Source organism: Crinia signifera, chromosome 1 (assembly GCF_055691185.1).
Source record: "Crinia signifera chromosome 1, ASM5569118v1, whole genome shotgun sequence".
In the NCBI taxonomy this organism is placed as follows: domain Eukaryota; kingdom Metazoa; phylum Chordata; class Amphibia; order Anura; family Myobatrachidae; genus Crinia; species Crinia signifera.
Window position 1 is genome coordinate 287,348,833 of NC_139217.1, and position 18,638 is coordinate 287,367,470.

The window sequence follows — 18,638 nt, forward strand, 5'->3', positions numbered from 1 at the left end:
TCCACCCCACAAATGCTGCTATGGATAAGAGGTGGCTGTGGAAGATCATAAAGGATTTGTGCGCATGCACAGACCCCCAAAAATCAGCGATATATGTAAATAGTTAGGTTTATGTTGATCCCTGCATCAGGATATTCATGGTTAGCATATTCATGAACAAACATGAGCTGTTTAACATGTGTGATATGTTTTGCACGCTTATTTTCAGCTGTGACAGAGATCACAAACACTGTATACGAGAAGTCTGTTTCTTTATTGGTAGCTTGCAGGCAGCATACAGGGTTGACAGCTTTGCAATTCACAGGTTATAGCATGGCAGGTTTTCCATCAGACAACATTCAGGCTTCCCAATAAGGGTACAATACTCCAGAGGTCCATAACGTAGTATTTAAGTAGAACTCTCCGTAGTCCCCACACCCCAATCCTATTGCCCAGCCTCTAACTGGCATTGGGAAACCTGACCCTCTGCTCTGAACATACATTTAACAGGAAACCACTGGTGTTGTTAATTAGCCAAACCATGGTTCACATTAGATTAGGAAAACCTGGACTGAATCTAATCAGTCCTGCTGCTGCTCTAAACCCTGATCCTGAGGTTCCACATTCACTTAATGTGAAATTATGCTGTCCCTGCCACAAAGCTTATAATACATTTTTATTTAAAGACCACATGTTCATTGGCATAAATTGACCGTATACTTCTAATTTACTTGATCTGTTTTGATTTTTTAAAGATCTACAACTCCAGTCTTCAGAGAACTGTAGCAGTGCATGTTTTCCAGGTCTCCTCACAGAATCATAAATTAATTAATTATCTAACTTGTGTGGATCTTTTAAAATGTTTCCATCAGTAACAGTAGTGGCTGCTTCCAATGGGCTGCAATACAGACCACATATAAGGGATTGGGTGCTTAATACATAAACCAACTTGTACCTGAAGTTCAGTGTTGTAGGTATTGTAAAATGTACTGTAAAGTGTGCAATGGTTTCAGTGCTGCATGTATGATTGCTGCATGTATGACAAATGTTACAATTCTGTGTCACTTTGTCTTTTATTCAGTATGTATTAATGTACTGAAATACCAGTCTCAGACTGAGGTTAAAGTGAGAGGGAACAGAGTGGGACTGAGTTCCACCACCTCTAATGGTATTGGGAACTTCGTTTCACCTCTACCACAGCCCAGAACAGTAATTCCAACAGAAAAGCCTGTCATAGCGGCTTCTTCATCTGGCACAGTGTATGTGATGTCATGCCATCACCACTGCTGAAGTGAAGTAGAGTCACTAAGATGAGCAGGCTCTGTGCTTTCTGAAGACAGGGAGAGAGGGGGCTGGACAGACTCAGAGTAGGGGAAGCTGCTGCAGGGACACAGGGCATGGAGCTGCTGAGGGATATGGATAGTGAGCAGTAAAAGTGACAGAGACAGATGTGTATAATCAGCACAACTGTGGTCATTACAGTATGTGTATAAGAGGCACTAATGTGTGATTTAATATGAATAAAGGGCACTACCTGTATGTAATGTGTATATGATTGTGCTCCTGTGTGTTGTTGAACTATACCCCTTCCTCGTGGGACCATTATCCCTTTATGGGAGGTAGGGCACAAATTCCCTGGCACTGGTCTAGGCTCTGCCTAATGAGGAGGATGGGGGGGGGGGGGGGCAGTATTAGGGGAAAGGAGTTCCACCATCTCTCCAGGACCACTTTAAGCCCTGGTCTCAGTTATCGATTCTATACAGCCACCAGAAGCAGCTGTCTATTGCGGTTTTCTATTACTAAATGTTATTCCAGGATCCTGGAGTAACATTGAGAGTAACAATAATCCAACTGTAGAGAGGATTATCAATACTATTAGCTGTTTTAAGGCCATTGGTAGCTTGTTTTGTTGGGGCCCAAAAAAACCAAGCACTTCAGCCACATGTCCATGTGGCTGAAGTGCTTGGTTTGTTAAACTGTGCATTTCCTTTTTAATATATAACATAAAAATGAGTAGGAGAGACCATAGAAAAATTCATCTTAAACCCTTTCTTTTTCATTATAGGCTGTATAATTAGGGGCATTGGGATGGGATATTTTTCCCTAGACAAATATTTTTATATGTTATTTGTAATACCTTACATTACTAATTTTCAATATATTTTATATGTTTGTGCCACTGCTGTGTTGCTTAGCCAGCCAGCCTTTGGCCAATTTTGTTGAAAAACATTGTAAGGTGTAGGGTGGTCAAAACTCAAAAGAGTCTGAAAATGACTGGAAATTAATGTTAATACCATGGCAAAACAGGCCAAAATTACAAGATTTTAGCTGTTAGCTAAAGAAACAAAATCCAGATGCAAAACCAAACCAAACACAAAACACATTATGGGTTTTTTTTGCAAAGCCAAAATTAAAACGGGAAGATGAATCCAGATCTAAAACCAAAAAAGGGGGTCATCACACATGAGCACACAGACAGTAACTAAGATGGAAAAGAGGAGGAATTAAAGATATTATTCAAACACAGTATGAACTATAGTGAAATATGTTGTATAGCTGTGCCTTTGACATAAAAAGAATGTCAACGTACAGTATATACTATTTATCTTTAGATTCAGTTCAGTTTCAATAACCATGTCCTTAGCAATTTGTCAGTGGTGTTGTCTGTTGCAATAACAAACTTTGTGGTAAAGTCTTAAAAATCTCCCTTGACGTGAATGAAGATATTTTTGTCCGGTGCAGTCAGGTTAACCTTTTTGCACTCCATCAAATATTCAGGAGCAACAAAGCGGTACAGGCAATTATTCTATGTGCAATAGCAAGACTGCAATCTTGATCAGGAAACAAGTGAAATGAGAACAGACAGGGTATGAGAGCCTTTATTGGAAAACAAATGTAACCCTGACGTCCTTGTTGTGCATTTTATTATTAAACCACATTGTATTCACCTTTACATGCCCCAGTATTGACCCATTCTTTCCACATTAATGTTGATTACACAGTTTCAATCATTTACATGGTGCTGAGTTATTGTTCGGTCCTTCCAGGGCTTTCCTGCACCATTAGGTTTGTAAATCCTTATCGGTCTACTTCTTATTAAATCCTCCTCTGCTTCTACTACAATGCCTTGATTTAAACTGCTTATCACAATGAGATTTAAGGAGGGAAACAATGTGTAAAGGTTACACTTCATAGGAACAGTAATCAACCTTTAAAACAACCCAAGGACTTCTCCTTTCACAAGTGACACTACCTGCAATATATAAAACCCTAATTAGGGTTAGTCTGCTATACTGTAATTCAGTCATACAGATGGGCTTTGTTTGTGATATATACTTGAAAGGCAACGTAATGGAGAGATAGGTGGCATTTTGTGTTCCCATCTCTTTAATCTTTTTTGTATGTTACTTTTTAAGGTAGAGTTCTTCTGAAGCATAAAGAAGTGAACAGCATGCTTCCATATGAAAATGACATTAGTTGACATTTCAAAGTGTGTGATACAAAGAAATGTATGAATATACTGCAGACCTGCTGACATGACCCAATTCTGCAGTGCAATAATATTCTGCTCCTGCTTATACAAATTAAATAACCTAAAACGGCTATGTTGCCCCATTTATAGTGGTGTGTCAAGGTGTAGGCACTTTTGACAGCTACCTACCTCTTGCTCAATTCCTCTAGGGATAGCTTAGTCCTTGGGTTTTAAATTTAAATGATCCATTTATACTCACATTTGACAACTAGTTAAATGAGTGGTTAGGCTGGAATAGGTATATTGGTTCTGCACATGCACTTATTAAAAAAATGTACCATCACTTCAGCACTCATTTGCATTCAATAAATACAACTGATTATAATCTATCATCTGTATCTCAGCCTCAATACGGCCTCATTTCTCTTCTCTCAGCCTCTGTACTGCATAATATCTCTTTCTTAGGGGCATAGTTATGAAAGTCATTTAGCAAGAAACCCCCCCCCCCCCCCAAAAAAAAAAAACCAAATCCCTCACCAAATTATGTATCTCCATGATTTAAGAACTGGGGATTGTGGCAGACATCCCCCAAAAAAAACATTTATATTCCAGAGCTTGGCCCCAACAACAAATGCTATCTTCAGATGACATTAGTTCATTGCAGCCCAGGGGCTGCTTTTCCACATATTTTTTCAGAGAGGATCCTTTGGGTTCAAGTACTGTAACAGTTATCTTGGTAGGAACACAAACTCATGTGAAAAAGAAAAGATGGCATCTTGATAGTTCCAATGTTGTGTTTCCTTTTTAAAAGGTGTGACTTTGGGAAAGGGAGTCTTAATATATGTTGATCCTCATGAAATGTAATTTATTACTCCTCTTACATTTCATGAGGATTGACATATATGACACCCCATTTCCCAAATGTACACCTTTTAAAAGGAAACACAACATTGGAACTATCAGCGCAAGACACCATCTTCTTACTTTTTCACATTGTTCACATTATCCAGTGCCTGTAGTCCTGGATTTGGGAGAACGGTAACCCAACTTAAAAAAAGGCTGCTGGATATATGTTAGTGGAGACTGCGACACTCCAAGACATTACCTACCATTGCCACACTCCAAGACATTACCTGCCATTTCCACACTCCAAGACATTACCTACCATTGCCACACTCCAAGACATTACCTGCCTTTGCCACACTCCAAGACATTACCTGCCTTTGCCACACTCCAAGACATTACCTGCCTTTGCTACACTCCAAGACATTACCTACCGTTTTTCTAGGATGCAGCTATCAGCACAGCACTGTCTTCATTCACAACTGCGGAGCATTTAACTGATCCTTATTTCTACTGATGACTTCTGACAGCAAATCACTGTCAGTTAATATGTCTGTCCTGGATGCTTACCAGGAATGTTATGTGCATAGAGATAGTATACAAGTCATATGGTACGCTTTCCCTTTATACTTGAGGGTGCTGTCAGGATTCCAATTCAATTATTCTTACATTTCTATTGGACGCCAATAGCAAATAAGGGACTATGGTATATATGGAGGCTGTACATTATTTCTAAAAATGCTATTGTTAAGAGGCAACAATGCCTACAAATGTGTTTATCTGGTTACACATTTTATTTACTTTGATTTCAATTGGTGTTAATAATCTTCTGCGATTCTGGGGGTTAAAATCCAAGTACAAATAACATTGTATACAAATATTAACAAAACTAACTTCATTGCTAGCCAGTGCTTTATACGATTACTGTATAGAAGCAATACATCAGTTTTTTGCATTGTCTTTACTCACCAGGGTGTAAATGGGATTTAAGGTAATTTTTAATCTATATGCAAATGAGCTATTCTTGTAGCAGCTGTACTATGAATGGAAAAATGAAAAGCAACATTTGTTTAAAAAAGACAAGGTGGATGATCATAATTAGCTTGTCACGGTTGGAGTCAACTTGTGATGGTTAAGAAGAGAAAAAAGTTTCCTTGAAGTTTGTTGAATGATGTTTGGTTACAATGAATCACATCATATAGTTTTATGGTCCATTCACTATATTCATAATAAATCCTTTAAATATCCTTTAATATGGAAACTAGAAATTGCAGATGATTAGGGCAACGCTTTTCCAAAGGAATTACAGCAAAAGCAGCCAGGGGCTGATTAAAGGTTCCGGGTGCCCAAGGCTTATACATGTGTAGCTCCCCTTGTAATGCAGCTAAACTCAAGTGTATGGGCGCTCAGGGACTCGCCAGTCATACTGCCCATGTGCATGTAAGGAAGGTTATAGTAGTATCTAATGCTTGTGGCATGTGAAGAAGACATTGGCTTTAGGCTGCCCAGCCCATGCGTTTTCATAAAGTAATGGTTCATCAGTAAGTTACATTGGCAGAGCCATTAGGCAGTCACCTTAAGAATCCCCCCCCCCAGTACATCAGTATGGGTGATAGCTAACAAGCATGGAATAATCAATTAGTGCTTAATTTTATTCCTTGGGTGTCACCTGATATGCACCCCCCCTTGCCCCAGCCTATTGGTTAATCAGGCACCGCAAGCAGCACTGGCCTGGGCAGCAGAGAGTAGTTTTTTTCTGTTGCTTTCCTGGAGTATAAATCATTTACGGTAGCCATCAGTGTATCATATTTCTATCATAGGCCAGCTGACAAACCGCTCGCGTAGTAAAAAACAGATTTATTACTGTGTAATCTTTTAATGAAGTTAAATAAAGGTTAATTACATTATTGTATTATCTAAATCCTGTGTTCTACTTTGGAATAATGATCTATATTGAATTATTGATTCTGTAACAGTATCAGTGTGAAATTTATTTCCCATTATGAACGGTTTATTTTGATGCCTAGCTATTATTACTGTATCGATCTGCAGTGTCTGGAGTATAATCACAATGTGTTATTTATTAAATATACTGTTCAATGTCTGCCACCAAAAAAGTGTTTCTGTAACTGAGTAAACCGACCTCTAATGCCTTTGTGGTCCTTTAGTTATTCCCTCACTAAAACCCCTATTTGGAAAATATTGTTTCTGAATGCACAGTCAGCATTTAGCTTAAATAATGTGCTGTGAAAGGTTATGGATGTGAAATATATTACCCTCATACTGTATTTTTCCATTTAAACCATCACCAGATGAACAGGACTGTAGAGCACAGTCTCCCTGACCCACCCCAGCACACAGCAGTATGTCCTGGACCAGGGAGAGAGGCTGCGGCTCTCTGACAGGTAAGTGGAGGAGGATTGGATTCAGGTCCCCGACGGCCCAGGTAATTAGAACCCCCATTAATGCCGCTGCAGATAAGCAATGTCGTATCCACTTAAAGAGCATATCACTAAATATCATTCCTATATGAACACTTTTTTTCTATTTTTTTGGGTATACATTTAGAAACACTATTGTTAATATGCTGATTGCACAAATGTATTACACTATTTCAGCGATTCTCAAACTGTGGGTCCTGACAACAAAGTGGTCCCCGACCGTCTCAGCATGGGGTCTCGACTCCATGTTGCTGACCGTTAGGCTGATGACTTTTCTAATGTTAGTCAGTGATTCAAGGAGTCTGAAAGATCTGTTGAGTTGTCTGTTATTTTAGACTCCTCCCATCATTTTGTGCCTTCCACAATGCTGCCATGTATGTGCTGTCTGCTGACTACATATGTGACAGGATGACCTTCTGCAGTAACTTGCTGGGGTCCTGTCATTATTTTTATTGTCTGATGGGGTCCAGGAGCACAATAGTTTGAGGACCCCTGCACTATTTCCTTTCATATTTTTCAAGGCACTAAGGGCAGTACTGATATTTGGGGTGCACTCTTCTCTGAGGGAGGGTACTGTTTGGTGTGCAGATTTGCTGGATTCATTTTCTCACAACAGAAAGTATTTTTAGGGGGGTATTTACCAAAGGTCAGAGAGAGATACAATTGTGAAAGATAAAGTAGCCAGCTTCTAGCTTAGATTTTACAGGCTGTCTTTGAAAAATGAATGAAGCTGATTGGTTGGTATTTTATCTCACACAATTTAACCTCTTGATAACTTTTTTATAAATTAACCTGTTAGTACATACTGTAATATGTACTATGTTTGGCTCTTCTTTTTACATATTGCTTTCCTTTCTTTGTATAATTCGATTGTAAATAATATATTACAGTATATGTCATAAAGCTTTCCTTAGTTTTAGATTATGCAGTTGTTTCTAATTAACTGTACACAAATGTGGTACCCGGAGGTGGCGGGTATGCAAAAGTCATGCAATGCAATTAAAACTTAAACGTCAGGTCTTCTCTCTTCAAACACAGCACACAGTTTATTTAAAAGTCCACAGTTCATCGCAGAATAATGTTTAGTTAATTTTCTTCTTCACAAACACAATTCAAAAAGGGTTATATACAATAATCTCTTGCTCCCTCCAGCACAATCTTTCTGTTAATGACGTCAGTTTACAGCAGTTTGTCATTTTCTTTTCCATAATGCAACATCAGTGGCGGATTCAGGGGGGGGGGGGGGGCACCCGGGCACGTGCCCCCCCCTGTCATTTCTTTTGTAGCTAAGGACCAGGGCTTTCCAACGAGCCCAGCCCCGTGTCTCTAGCCCCCTGGGAACCGGAGATATCGCCTGGCAAAGCTGTAACGTTTTTTCCCCATAGGATAATATGGGACCTGTCAATTCCGACCCCCACCCGGTTCCGACGGGTGCCAGTCCCCCCCACAGCATCACAGAAGCTTGTGATTGATCTCATTTAATTCCAAATCGCTGGGCCTTCGATATGATACCAGGCTGGTCCATATTGGTCATTCGGTTCCAGAGTTATTGCGTGTAAACCGATTGTTTTATTTTTGAAATGTAATTTCATGGCTGTTCATGTTCTTTGAGGGCAGATTACTCTGGAACCAAACGTTCCAGTTTCACTGGTCCAAAATCATTCAAAGCCCACTCAAATGTTCTTCAATATGATACTTATCTCATGTAAATGGGTCCGTTGATTCTGAAGATATAGCTGGTTAAATGAGATAACTGGTTAAAGGGGAGGGGTGGTTTTCTCTCCCCCTCACACCAGAAAATGCAGGGCTAGGCTGGTGTAAAAGGGGCCAACCTGGGAATGCATTTTCTGGTGTGAAAGGGGTATTATTTCAATTAGCCGGGACCTGCAGTGCTCTGAATACAGCCAGGCTCTGCCACTGTCAGTGGCTATCACTTCTGCATGGCGGCTGTCCCCCATTTACCGCGAGCATGTATCCCCCTTGGCAATGAGCATGTAATCCCACATGGCAACGAGTATGGAACCTCTGGCAATGAGCATGGAACCCTTGGCAATGAGCATGTAGATAAGCAGCACTTATGTAGCATAATTTTCAATAGGCATTATGGTGTTTGGCATAATACAAAATGGACATAATGGCGTGTAACTTAACGTGTAATGGACATTATGGTGTAAATGTTTAATGCGCGCCTTTGGTGGACAATGTCCCTGTTTATGAAGCGTATTATGAATTTTGGCTTAATCTGTATGGCATTATGTGAATTCTGCCGCAATCCGTGTGGCATTATGTGAATTTTGGCTCAATCCAGGTGGCATTATGTGAATTTTGGCTCAATCCATGTGGTATTATGTGAATTTTGGCTCAATCCATGTGGCATTATGTGAATTTTGGCTCAATCCATATGGCATTTTATGAATTTGGCTCAATCCATGTGGCATTATGCGATTTTTGACACAATCCATGTGGCATTATGTGAATTTTGGCTCATTCCAATTGGCATTATGTGAATTTTGGCTGAATCCGTGTGTTATTATGTAAATTTTGGCTCAATCCATGTGGCATTATGTGAATTTTGACACAATCCATGTGGCATTATGTGAATTTTGGCTTAATCCATGTGGCATTATGTGAATTTTGGCTCATTCCATTTGGCATCATATGTAAGGGGCAAGTATAATGGGGTCTAGTATTTTGTTGCATAATGTGTAGAAGTTGTATATGGTGTTGTACACTACACTCAAGGACATGCCCCCTGTTGAGTGGCCACACCCCCTTTCCCAGAGCATGCCTTCAGCGCGCGCACAACTACATCCTTCACTTTTGTTGCCATGGTGGGCCTGCGTACTTTAAATGCCAGGGCCTATTTTTAATCCCATTCCTACCCTCTCTCTGCCGCTCTCTTAGCATGTACACTGGCACCACTAACACCGCCCTCCCCCACCTAAGCCCTCTTTTATCATGGTGCCCCCCCTGTCATTTTATCCTGGATCCGCCCCTGTGCAACATAACAATGATGGGGCAGCACATCTTTCATTTAATCAATTACAGCAGGGGATCACAGTTTGGCAATCCTTTCCTATGCACCATAAATGATGCAGTTGCAGCAATTCAAATACCTTCTCAGGGTCCTGCGGGAATCACTAGCTCCACAGCCTTCTGCTGGGGCTCTCCCTGTTGGTGTGCGACCTCCCTCCCACCAATCCCCCAAACCCCATGATCATCCCCATGATTATTTATCTTTATTTAAAAACTAAAATCCACCTTGAGAGACAGCACAGCAGGGTGGTAGCAGAACGCAGAGAGACCACCCTGCTGTGCTGTCTCTCTCAAGGTGGATTTTAGTTTTTAAATAAAGATAAATGATCATGGGAATGATCATGGGGATTTGGGGGGAGGGCGCAAAACATGCCCTTGCTCCGGGCACCATGGCACCTAGCTACACCGCTGGTACCGATGACAAACACTCCCCGGCTGTCAATCACCTTGCGAAAGGCCAGCGATGGCTATCCTTCACTGGCTCTGTTTGCACAGACTGCAAATTCACAGCCAAAAGAAAGAGTCTGGACCCAGCCCATGGACCTCAGTTTGCAATAATTATATCCAGTGCCATGATTGTTGCTGTTTTATTCTCTGCTGAGCTGTGATGCCCCACTGGAACTTGGTATTACTGAAAAGGGACAGTCATATAAATGTATTAAAGTAAATATAAAATTGCAAGTTTATTATAAAATAAGTGTGTAATATTCCAAATTGCACACAGAGACTAGTATTACTGTCCTTGCTATAGTACTGCACTATCCTGGAAGGCTGCCATCTGCTGGCATCAGAAAGCAGCCTGCACGAATTACCAACTTTAAATGGAGCCATTATATGATAGTGATATGGTATATTGATGGTACCTGAGAGATTTGAGAATGAAGAGTAATCAGAAGAACACAACTCCTATTAAAGTTCAGTTTATTTATTGAAAGACTTGGACATAGAGGGCTGGGTTCAAATGTCATATCGTGCCCAATCTTCTGGCTAAAGTGACGGGAGATCGCACAGCGATATTCAGAAGATTATTTTTATCGCAAACTAATGTGTGCATAATGATGTTTGCACACCCCTTGGCAGAAAAATGTAAATACCACGATGGGTGCACACGGTGTTGGGACGGACAAACATTTGAACTTCCCCCACAGAGTTTTTATCCTTGCGTCAGTGTTTCAGTAGAGATATTATGGGTATATTCACATCACAGCTGACACAATTATTCTTTACATGATTAACCTGGCTATGTACTTAATGCAACTTAAGGCACCCATACACTAGTCCGACTTGTTCTGAGGACTCAATTTCCCCTGAGCTCCCCCGGCAGCTCCCCGGGAGAACTCACTAATGATTTGGCACTTGATGTGTGGTGGCCAATGTACAAAGGGAACGGGTTCCCCTTACCTTACTGCCTCAGAGACGACTCAGGTTGACCCGTTGTTCGTTCTTCCGGTGGATGAGAGAGACTCTTCAATGAAAGGGGACAGCGTTCTGTGATGCAACTCGAATTTATTATGACGTAACAATAATCGATGCCCACTGACCCTCGCTGAGCAGCAGTACTTGGGAGTAATGAAGCATCAATAGTTAACAATACTTAAGAACATCCACAACAAGTGACACAACCGGGTTACACACGTACCCGCTTGGGCCTACTAACTCCACGTGTCCAAAATACCGTAGCGACACTCGGGGTCAAACACCCCCACTTTTAAAACTACTACTGGATCAGGTCAGTCAGCATGGTACCGTCGACACTGGGGTCATATCTTTAGATATACACACAAATTTAACTGTATACGGTATACCTCAAATAACAATTATAATAGTAGTGATAATTGGGATAACCGGTGTACCCTGTATAAATAAGTAACGGTGGTGACGTCACCTTACGTGGGGCCCAGTCCTACCCAACCTGTGCACAGGGGTCTGGAAAGATCAGTTCCGTGAAGGAGTCCAACGTTTATAGTAATTCCGGCAATACTGGGTGATAAGGGAGCAATACCCCAATTAATCCACAAGATGGCGGTGTTCCCACAGGTATGCCACCGGCAATGGGGTTCCTAAACTTGGAGAGTTCCCCTAGCTGTAATACCAAGCAATCGGGGTTATTTCCCACTTGTGCCAGGCTGGAAGAAATTCCTGGGAGACTGCAGGGGAGCAACAGGGGTGAGGCAGTCAGTAGTAATACTCCAGAGGGTTAATGGGGGCCTTTCCCTGATTGCCCAAACTATGTAGCTGGCAGGGAGTGCGGGTAGAGGTCTCAACCTGGGTCCCCTATGCGGGCATCGGTGGGTGGCACAAGTCTGTGTTGGTGGCAGGGAGTGGGCCTTGGGACAGCTGATTAGAGAGTACCTTTTTTCCCCAGCAAGGTGCAGGTTCCTGCCCGTCTCGATCTCGCGCTCCGGCTGTCGGTCAGGCTGACTCTGCTCTCCGTCTTCTGCAGGGGCACTCTAGTGTGGGCGCCGCTCTCGCGGCGTTGCCACACTCAGATGTGCCGCACCTGCTCTGGGCTGCTCCGGCTGGGGTCCTCTGCAACGCTCCCGTCTCTCCACGCACCTTCGGCTCCTGCCACAGCTTTCCCCGATCCGGATGACGCGGCACCCGGCTTCTCCGCTCCTCTGCGACGAGCGGGGGTCAGTCGGTGGTCGGCTCTTCGTCCTCACCTCTTCTCCGGTCTCTAACGCGGTCGCGTGCTGCACTCTTCTCCTTCCCCGGGGCACACACCGCACGCCGTCCAGCTTCTTCACTCTCCGTCCCCACACGTGAGTCTCGACTCCGTCCCCTCTTCCTCTTCTCACCCTGCATCCAATCCCCTCACGGCAATCACCTGCCAGTCTTCCACAGAGGCGCGAAATCCCGGGGGACATTAACCCCCTAGTGTCCAAACGGGAACGTGGGTATTCAGCAGTCTTGGGACACCACATTCACCCCCACTTTCACAGATGCGTGTCCCCGCGCATCGCAACGAGACGAATAATTGTCCCCTTTTTTTTTCAAATTTCGGTCTCTGCGGTGACTACGGCAACACTTCACAGGCACAACATATACATATATTACAAGTTATGAACAGATATCTAATCTTGGTACCGCCGGGGAAGTGTACCCCGAGTACTCCTTTCGGAGCGCCTTAGCTCAGACTCGGGGGCCACCTCCGCGACTGCGCGAGGCAGGGGTAATTCAACTAGCAGCCTAGATCGGGCCCGCTGTGGCGTAGTGGGCCAGCTGGCCACCATCAACAGTTCAAGCGGGTCAGTGGGCAACAGGGGCAAGAGGGCGGCTTCACCATCTGGCTCTTCACCCCAATCATCCTTGGATGCGGATTCTGACGCTTGGTTCGGTTTCGGGTGGAGCTTGAGCTGGTTTCGGTGAACCCAGTGCGAACGGGTGCCATCTAACTTCGCAATTTGGTACACGGCCATGGTGGACACTGGTTCTGTTATTACCACATATGGGTCGGACTCCCACTTGGGATCCAGCTTGCTCCTGGGTCGATTATTCTTCTTGAGGACGAAGCTGCCCGCCGGCAGTCGGCAGGCTTGAGCTTTCCGGTAATAGTCTTTCTGTTGTCGCTCATGCACAGCTCCCCTGCGCTGCTGGACAACTCGGTTAGCCTCCCTCATCCGGTCTTGGTGTTCGCTCATCCAGGAGGACTGCGGAGACAGTTGAGGCTCTGGGGTTGGGAGATCGAGCTGCATATCGGCTGTCAGCTTCCCGGCTCTCCCGAAGAGCAGGTAATAGGGTGTATATCCCGTCGAGGCGTGACAGGTATTATTGTAGAGAAAGGTCAATTCGGCCAACAGTCTAGGCCATTCGGGTCGCTGACTCGGGGACAGCGCGCGGAGCATGTGGAGGAGTGTCTGGTTCATGCGTTCGCAGGCGCCGTTCCCCTGGGGGTGATAGGGGGTGGTGCGCAGTTTGTTGCACCCGTAGTAGGCGCAGAGTTCCTTGAAAAGTTGGGATTCAAAGGCAGGGCCTTGATCGGACAGGACTTTCTGTGGGAACCCGTAGGGTCGAACGAACGCTCTCCAGAATATTTCGGCCGTGGTGCGGGCTGTCAGGTCCTTCACTGGCACCGCCACCGCAAACTTGGTATAGTGGTCCACTATAGTGAGGGCGTAGGTGTATCCCATTGGGCTGGGTTCCATCTTCACGTGGTCGAGTGACACTAGTTCCAAGGGCCTACTGGTGCAGATTGGGTGGAGTGGTGCCTTTTCGTTAGTGGTAGCTGGCCTCCGGGTCGCGCAAACCAGGCAGGTCTTACACCACGTCTCGACATCCTGACGTAGATTGTGCCAGTGAAACCGACTCCGCAGGGTGGCTTCTGTCTTCTTGTTCCCGAAGTGCCCCGATTCATCGTGGTAAGCTTGCAAAACTGTGTCGATTGCAGCTCTGGGTAGTAGGAGCTGTTCTCGGGCTAGGTGGGTCCTCGGGTCGATCCACCCGCGGTACGCTAGCCCGTCTCGCACCACCATTCGGTCCCGCTGACGCCACAACTGCAGGAACTCGACAGGGGCTTCATCCCTCTCTGACGGTGAAGGTTCATACTGGTCCACTAAGTAGCGTTTGACCCGTTGAATGTGTGGACACTCCCGTTGCCACTTCGCCTAGTCTTCCCCGTCGCCACTTACGGCCTGCTCGACGGTGGTCCTATTTGCGTGCTGTTGACTAGTTTTCGGCGGCTGTGCGGTGAAGTGCGGCAACTCCACCGCCTCTCTCGGGTCTGTCTCTTCTTCTTCCTGTTCTGGATTCGGCAGGTGGGACATGGCGTCAGCGTTGGCGTTACTGCGACCGCTTCTGTACTCAATCTGGTAGTTGTAGTTCGCCAAACGCGAGGCCCACCTCTGCTCCAGAGCGCCAAGGCGGGCTGTTGCTTGATGCGCTAGAGGGTTACAGTCGGTGACGGCCACAAACGGGGTAACTGTCAGGTAGTCTCGGAATTTCTCAGTCACCGCCCACACCAGCGCCAGGAACTCCAGCTTAAAGGCGCTATAGTTAGCATTGTTCCGTTCGGTGGGTCGGAGGCTGCAACTGGCGTAGGCGATGACCCTCTCTTGGCCCCCTTGCTTCTGGGCCAGGACCGCACCTAGCCCCTGCTTGCTGGCGTCTGTGTAGAGCCGGAAAGGGAGGCTGTAGTCAGGGTATGCCAACAGTGGGGCAGTGACTAGGGCCCTCTTGAGGCTGTCGAAGGCTTGCTGACGGGCTTCTGTCCATTCTATTGGGGTCTTCTTATGGTACCCTTCCTTCGGAATTCCACGGAGTAACTCAGCAAGGGGGCTGGCTAACTTCGCAAAGCCTTGGACGAAGCGCCTGTAGTAGCCCACAAACCCCAGGAAGCGCCGGATATCTTTCACCGTCTGGGGTACGGGCCATTCCAGCACTACTCTGGTCTTTTCCGGATCGGGCGCGACCCCTTCGGCGTCCACGACATGGCCCAGATATCTGACTTCCGGCTTCAAGAGATGGCATTTCTCCGGTTTGAGCTTGAGCCCATACTTGGTCAACTGTTGGAAGACTTTTCCCAAATGCTGGAGATGTTCGCTGTAGGACTCTGAGAAGATAATGATGTCGTCTAGGTACAGCAGTACGATCTCGAAATTCATATGGCCCAGGCAATGCTCCATCACCCGTTGGAAGGTGGCCGGAGCATTGCATAGTCCAAACGGCATCCGGTTAAACTCGTAAAGGCCCATGGGGGTCACAAAGGCCGTCTTCTCTCTGTCCTCTTCTGCGACTCTGACCTGCCAGTATCCGCTGGTCAGGTCCAAGGTGGAGAAGTACCTAGCGGCCTTGAGGGCCGCCAGTGACTCCTCTATCCGGGGAAGTGGGTAGGCGTCCTTGTGGGTGATGCTGTTGAGTCTCCTGTAGTCCACGCAAAAGCGTAACTGTCCGTCTTTCTTGCGGACTAGGACCACCGGGGCCGCCCATGGGCTGTGGCTTTCCTGGATCACGCCACTGGACTTCATTTCCTCTAGCATCTGGCGGACCGGTTGGTAGAGGGCTGGTGCCACTGGTCGGTGTCGTTCCTTCACGGGGTGCACCCCGCCTGTCGGACTGTGGTGGCGGATATCCCTCACGACTCCGATATCAATCGGGTGCTTGCTAAAAGCGGCGGCGTGCTCTCGCACCACTTCCATGACTCCTTCCTTTTCCGTCAGCGGCGTGTTCTCGTTCCCTCCACCAAGCGGGTGACTGTTCTAAACCAGCGTTCACACTGTTCTGTTGTCCCACGGATGGTGGGGGCACGATATCTTGGAACGTGGTCCACCTCAGTGTTGCTATGGGTTGGTTGTGGTACACTTTCACTACCCGGCTGTGGGGGTTCAGTACTCTCACGGGGACACGGCCACCCCTGACGGTTACCAAGGCGCTTGCCACGACGACGTCATACCGCGCCGGAATCAGTCCTGCTTCGACTAACGCATCGTAATCTCCACCATTGGGTCCGCATCGGGCCTTGCCCCACAGGATTGTCTCAGAGTTTGGTTGGAGCTTCACCGGCTTCCAATCCGTTAACCGGACTTTTCCGACCTCGCCCGTCTTGGGTATGAACCGCTGGTGCCCCTGTAGCACTTTGATGGTTTTCTGCAGGGCTTGGTCCCCGGCCGTCGCGCCCCTTGTCAGCGTGGCCTTCAATGTGGTCACTAATTCGTCGGGACACTGGGGCAGCACATTCATCTCTAGGATGACGGGGGCGAACTGGTCCCCTTCCACGTCAGTGACCAGGCACCCCTGTTTGGGCAGCAGCGTGTCTCCAATTCTGATGTCAGCTTCCCAGTAGCCTACACATGGTATGGTGAGGCCGTTGCTGGCTATTAACTGCAACCATGATGGGGGGCGGCAAGATCACCCGCTCCTCGTCCCAGTGCTGTCGAAGGGTTGAAAGCTGGATCGTGGTGATCTGGGAACCGGTGTCCAGCATTGCTGGGATCTCTATTCCCTCGACGGCCACTGGCAAGATGGGGCATTGTCCGATGAATTTTGTCCGCCACTGATTTGGGTCTTGTTCTACTCTCAGTACGCGCCCCGAGGTCCGGCCCTCGACCTCGGGGTGTTGGAGTTTAAATGTTCCTCCTGTCCGCAATTCCTTTCCACATGCCCGACTTCATGGCATCGGCGGCATATGGGGCGCCCTTGGCCGTCAAATTGGTCGGACGACTGCCGCCCGTATTCGCGGGGCAAGTTCCCACCTGCTTCGGGCTGGCCTTTGCCGTTCGGCCCTCCATCTCGGCTCGGTGTAGCGCGGCGCCGGTGAACTCGCCATTCGGCGCATCTCCCTCTGCATTTCCCCCATTCCGACGGTGAGTTCCTCCATTTGTTTTTGGAGTGTCTGCATCGCGTCTCTGTCTGGTTGTTGGCCACCCTGTACTGCCAGGTCTGGGATCCGTTTGGCCCTGTCGGTACTACTGGTCGTAGCTCCGGCTGAGCTGCTGTCGAAGGGTTGAAAGCTGGATCGTGGTGATCTGGGAACCGGTGTCCAGCATTGCTGGGATCTCTATTCCCTCGACGGCCACTGGCAAGATGGGGCATTGTCCGATGAATTTTGGCCGCCACTGATTTGGGTCTTGTTCTACTCTCGGTACTCGCCCCGAGGTCCGGCCCTCGACCTCGGGGTGTTGTAGTTTAAATGTTCCTCCTGCCCGCAATTCCTTTCCACATGCCCGACTTCCTGGCATCGGCGGCATATGGGGCGCCCTTGGCCGTCAAATTGGTCGGACGACCGCCGCCCGTATTCGCGGGGCATTCCCACCTGCTTCGGGCTGGCCTTTGCCGTTCGGCCCTCCATCTCGGCTCGGTGTAGCGCGGCGCCGGTGAACTCGCCATTCGGTGCATCTCCCTCTGCATTTCCGCCATTCCGACGGTGAGTTCCTCCATTTGTTTTTGGAGTGTCTGCATCGCGTCTCTGTCTGGTTGTTGGCCACCCTGTACTGCCAGGTCTGGGGTCCGTTTGGCCCTGTCGGTACTACTGGTCGTAGCTCCGGCTGAGCTCGCTCCGTCGTTAAAGCCGATCAGCTCTGGGTAGCCTTCTTCCTTGTTTTTGGGGTTACCGACGATGGCGAGGGCAGCCATCTTGAAGTCCCGGAAGGTCTTGCCCGGCATCTGTGCCCTGAGCAGCCGCAGTTGGATCCTAACATTTTCTTGGGCCACCCCTTCGACGAATTGGACTGTTAGGGCCTCTTCTGCATTTCGTACCTCTTCCGGGTCCACCGCTATAATGGCCTTTAGCATCTCCTGTAGACTCAGAGCGTAGTCCCGTAGCGTCTCATTTGGCCGTTGTTTGCATGTGTACAGTTTCATCTTTAGTTCGGGGATGGTCTTTGTTTCGAACGTGGTAAAGATCTTCTTCAACATGTCTGTCGCATTTGTTCTATCTTCCATTGGCCATGAGGCCACTTCTCTGCGCGCCGATCCCTTCAGCTGCCCCATCAGGATCTCCACCTTCTGCTGCTCACTCGGTTTGTACATCCGGTACGTGGATTCTATGTTGTTTCTAAACTCTGCGAATGGGGTCTTCTGTGGTTGGTCATCGTCTCCGTTATAGGTTGGGAGCCACGGGGCCCCGAAGTAGTACGGCATGGTTATAGCCGCAGCCGGTGTTGCGTCTTCAGCATCCTGCTGTTCTTGATTTTGCGGATTTGCCTGCTGCGCCGCTCCTCCGCCTTGTTGCTGCTCCATTTTTCACAGATTTGTCCCTCTCCTAGTGCACGCGGATCCTGTTCGCTGACGCCAAAAGAATTGTGGTGGCCGATGTACAAAGGGAACGGGTTCCCCTTACCTTACTGCCTCAGAGACGACTCAGGTTCACCCGTTGTTCGTTCTTCCGGTGGACGAGAGAGACTCTTCAATGAAAGGGGACAGCGTTCTGTGAT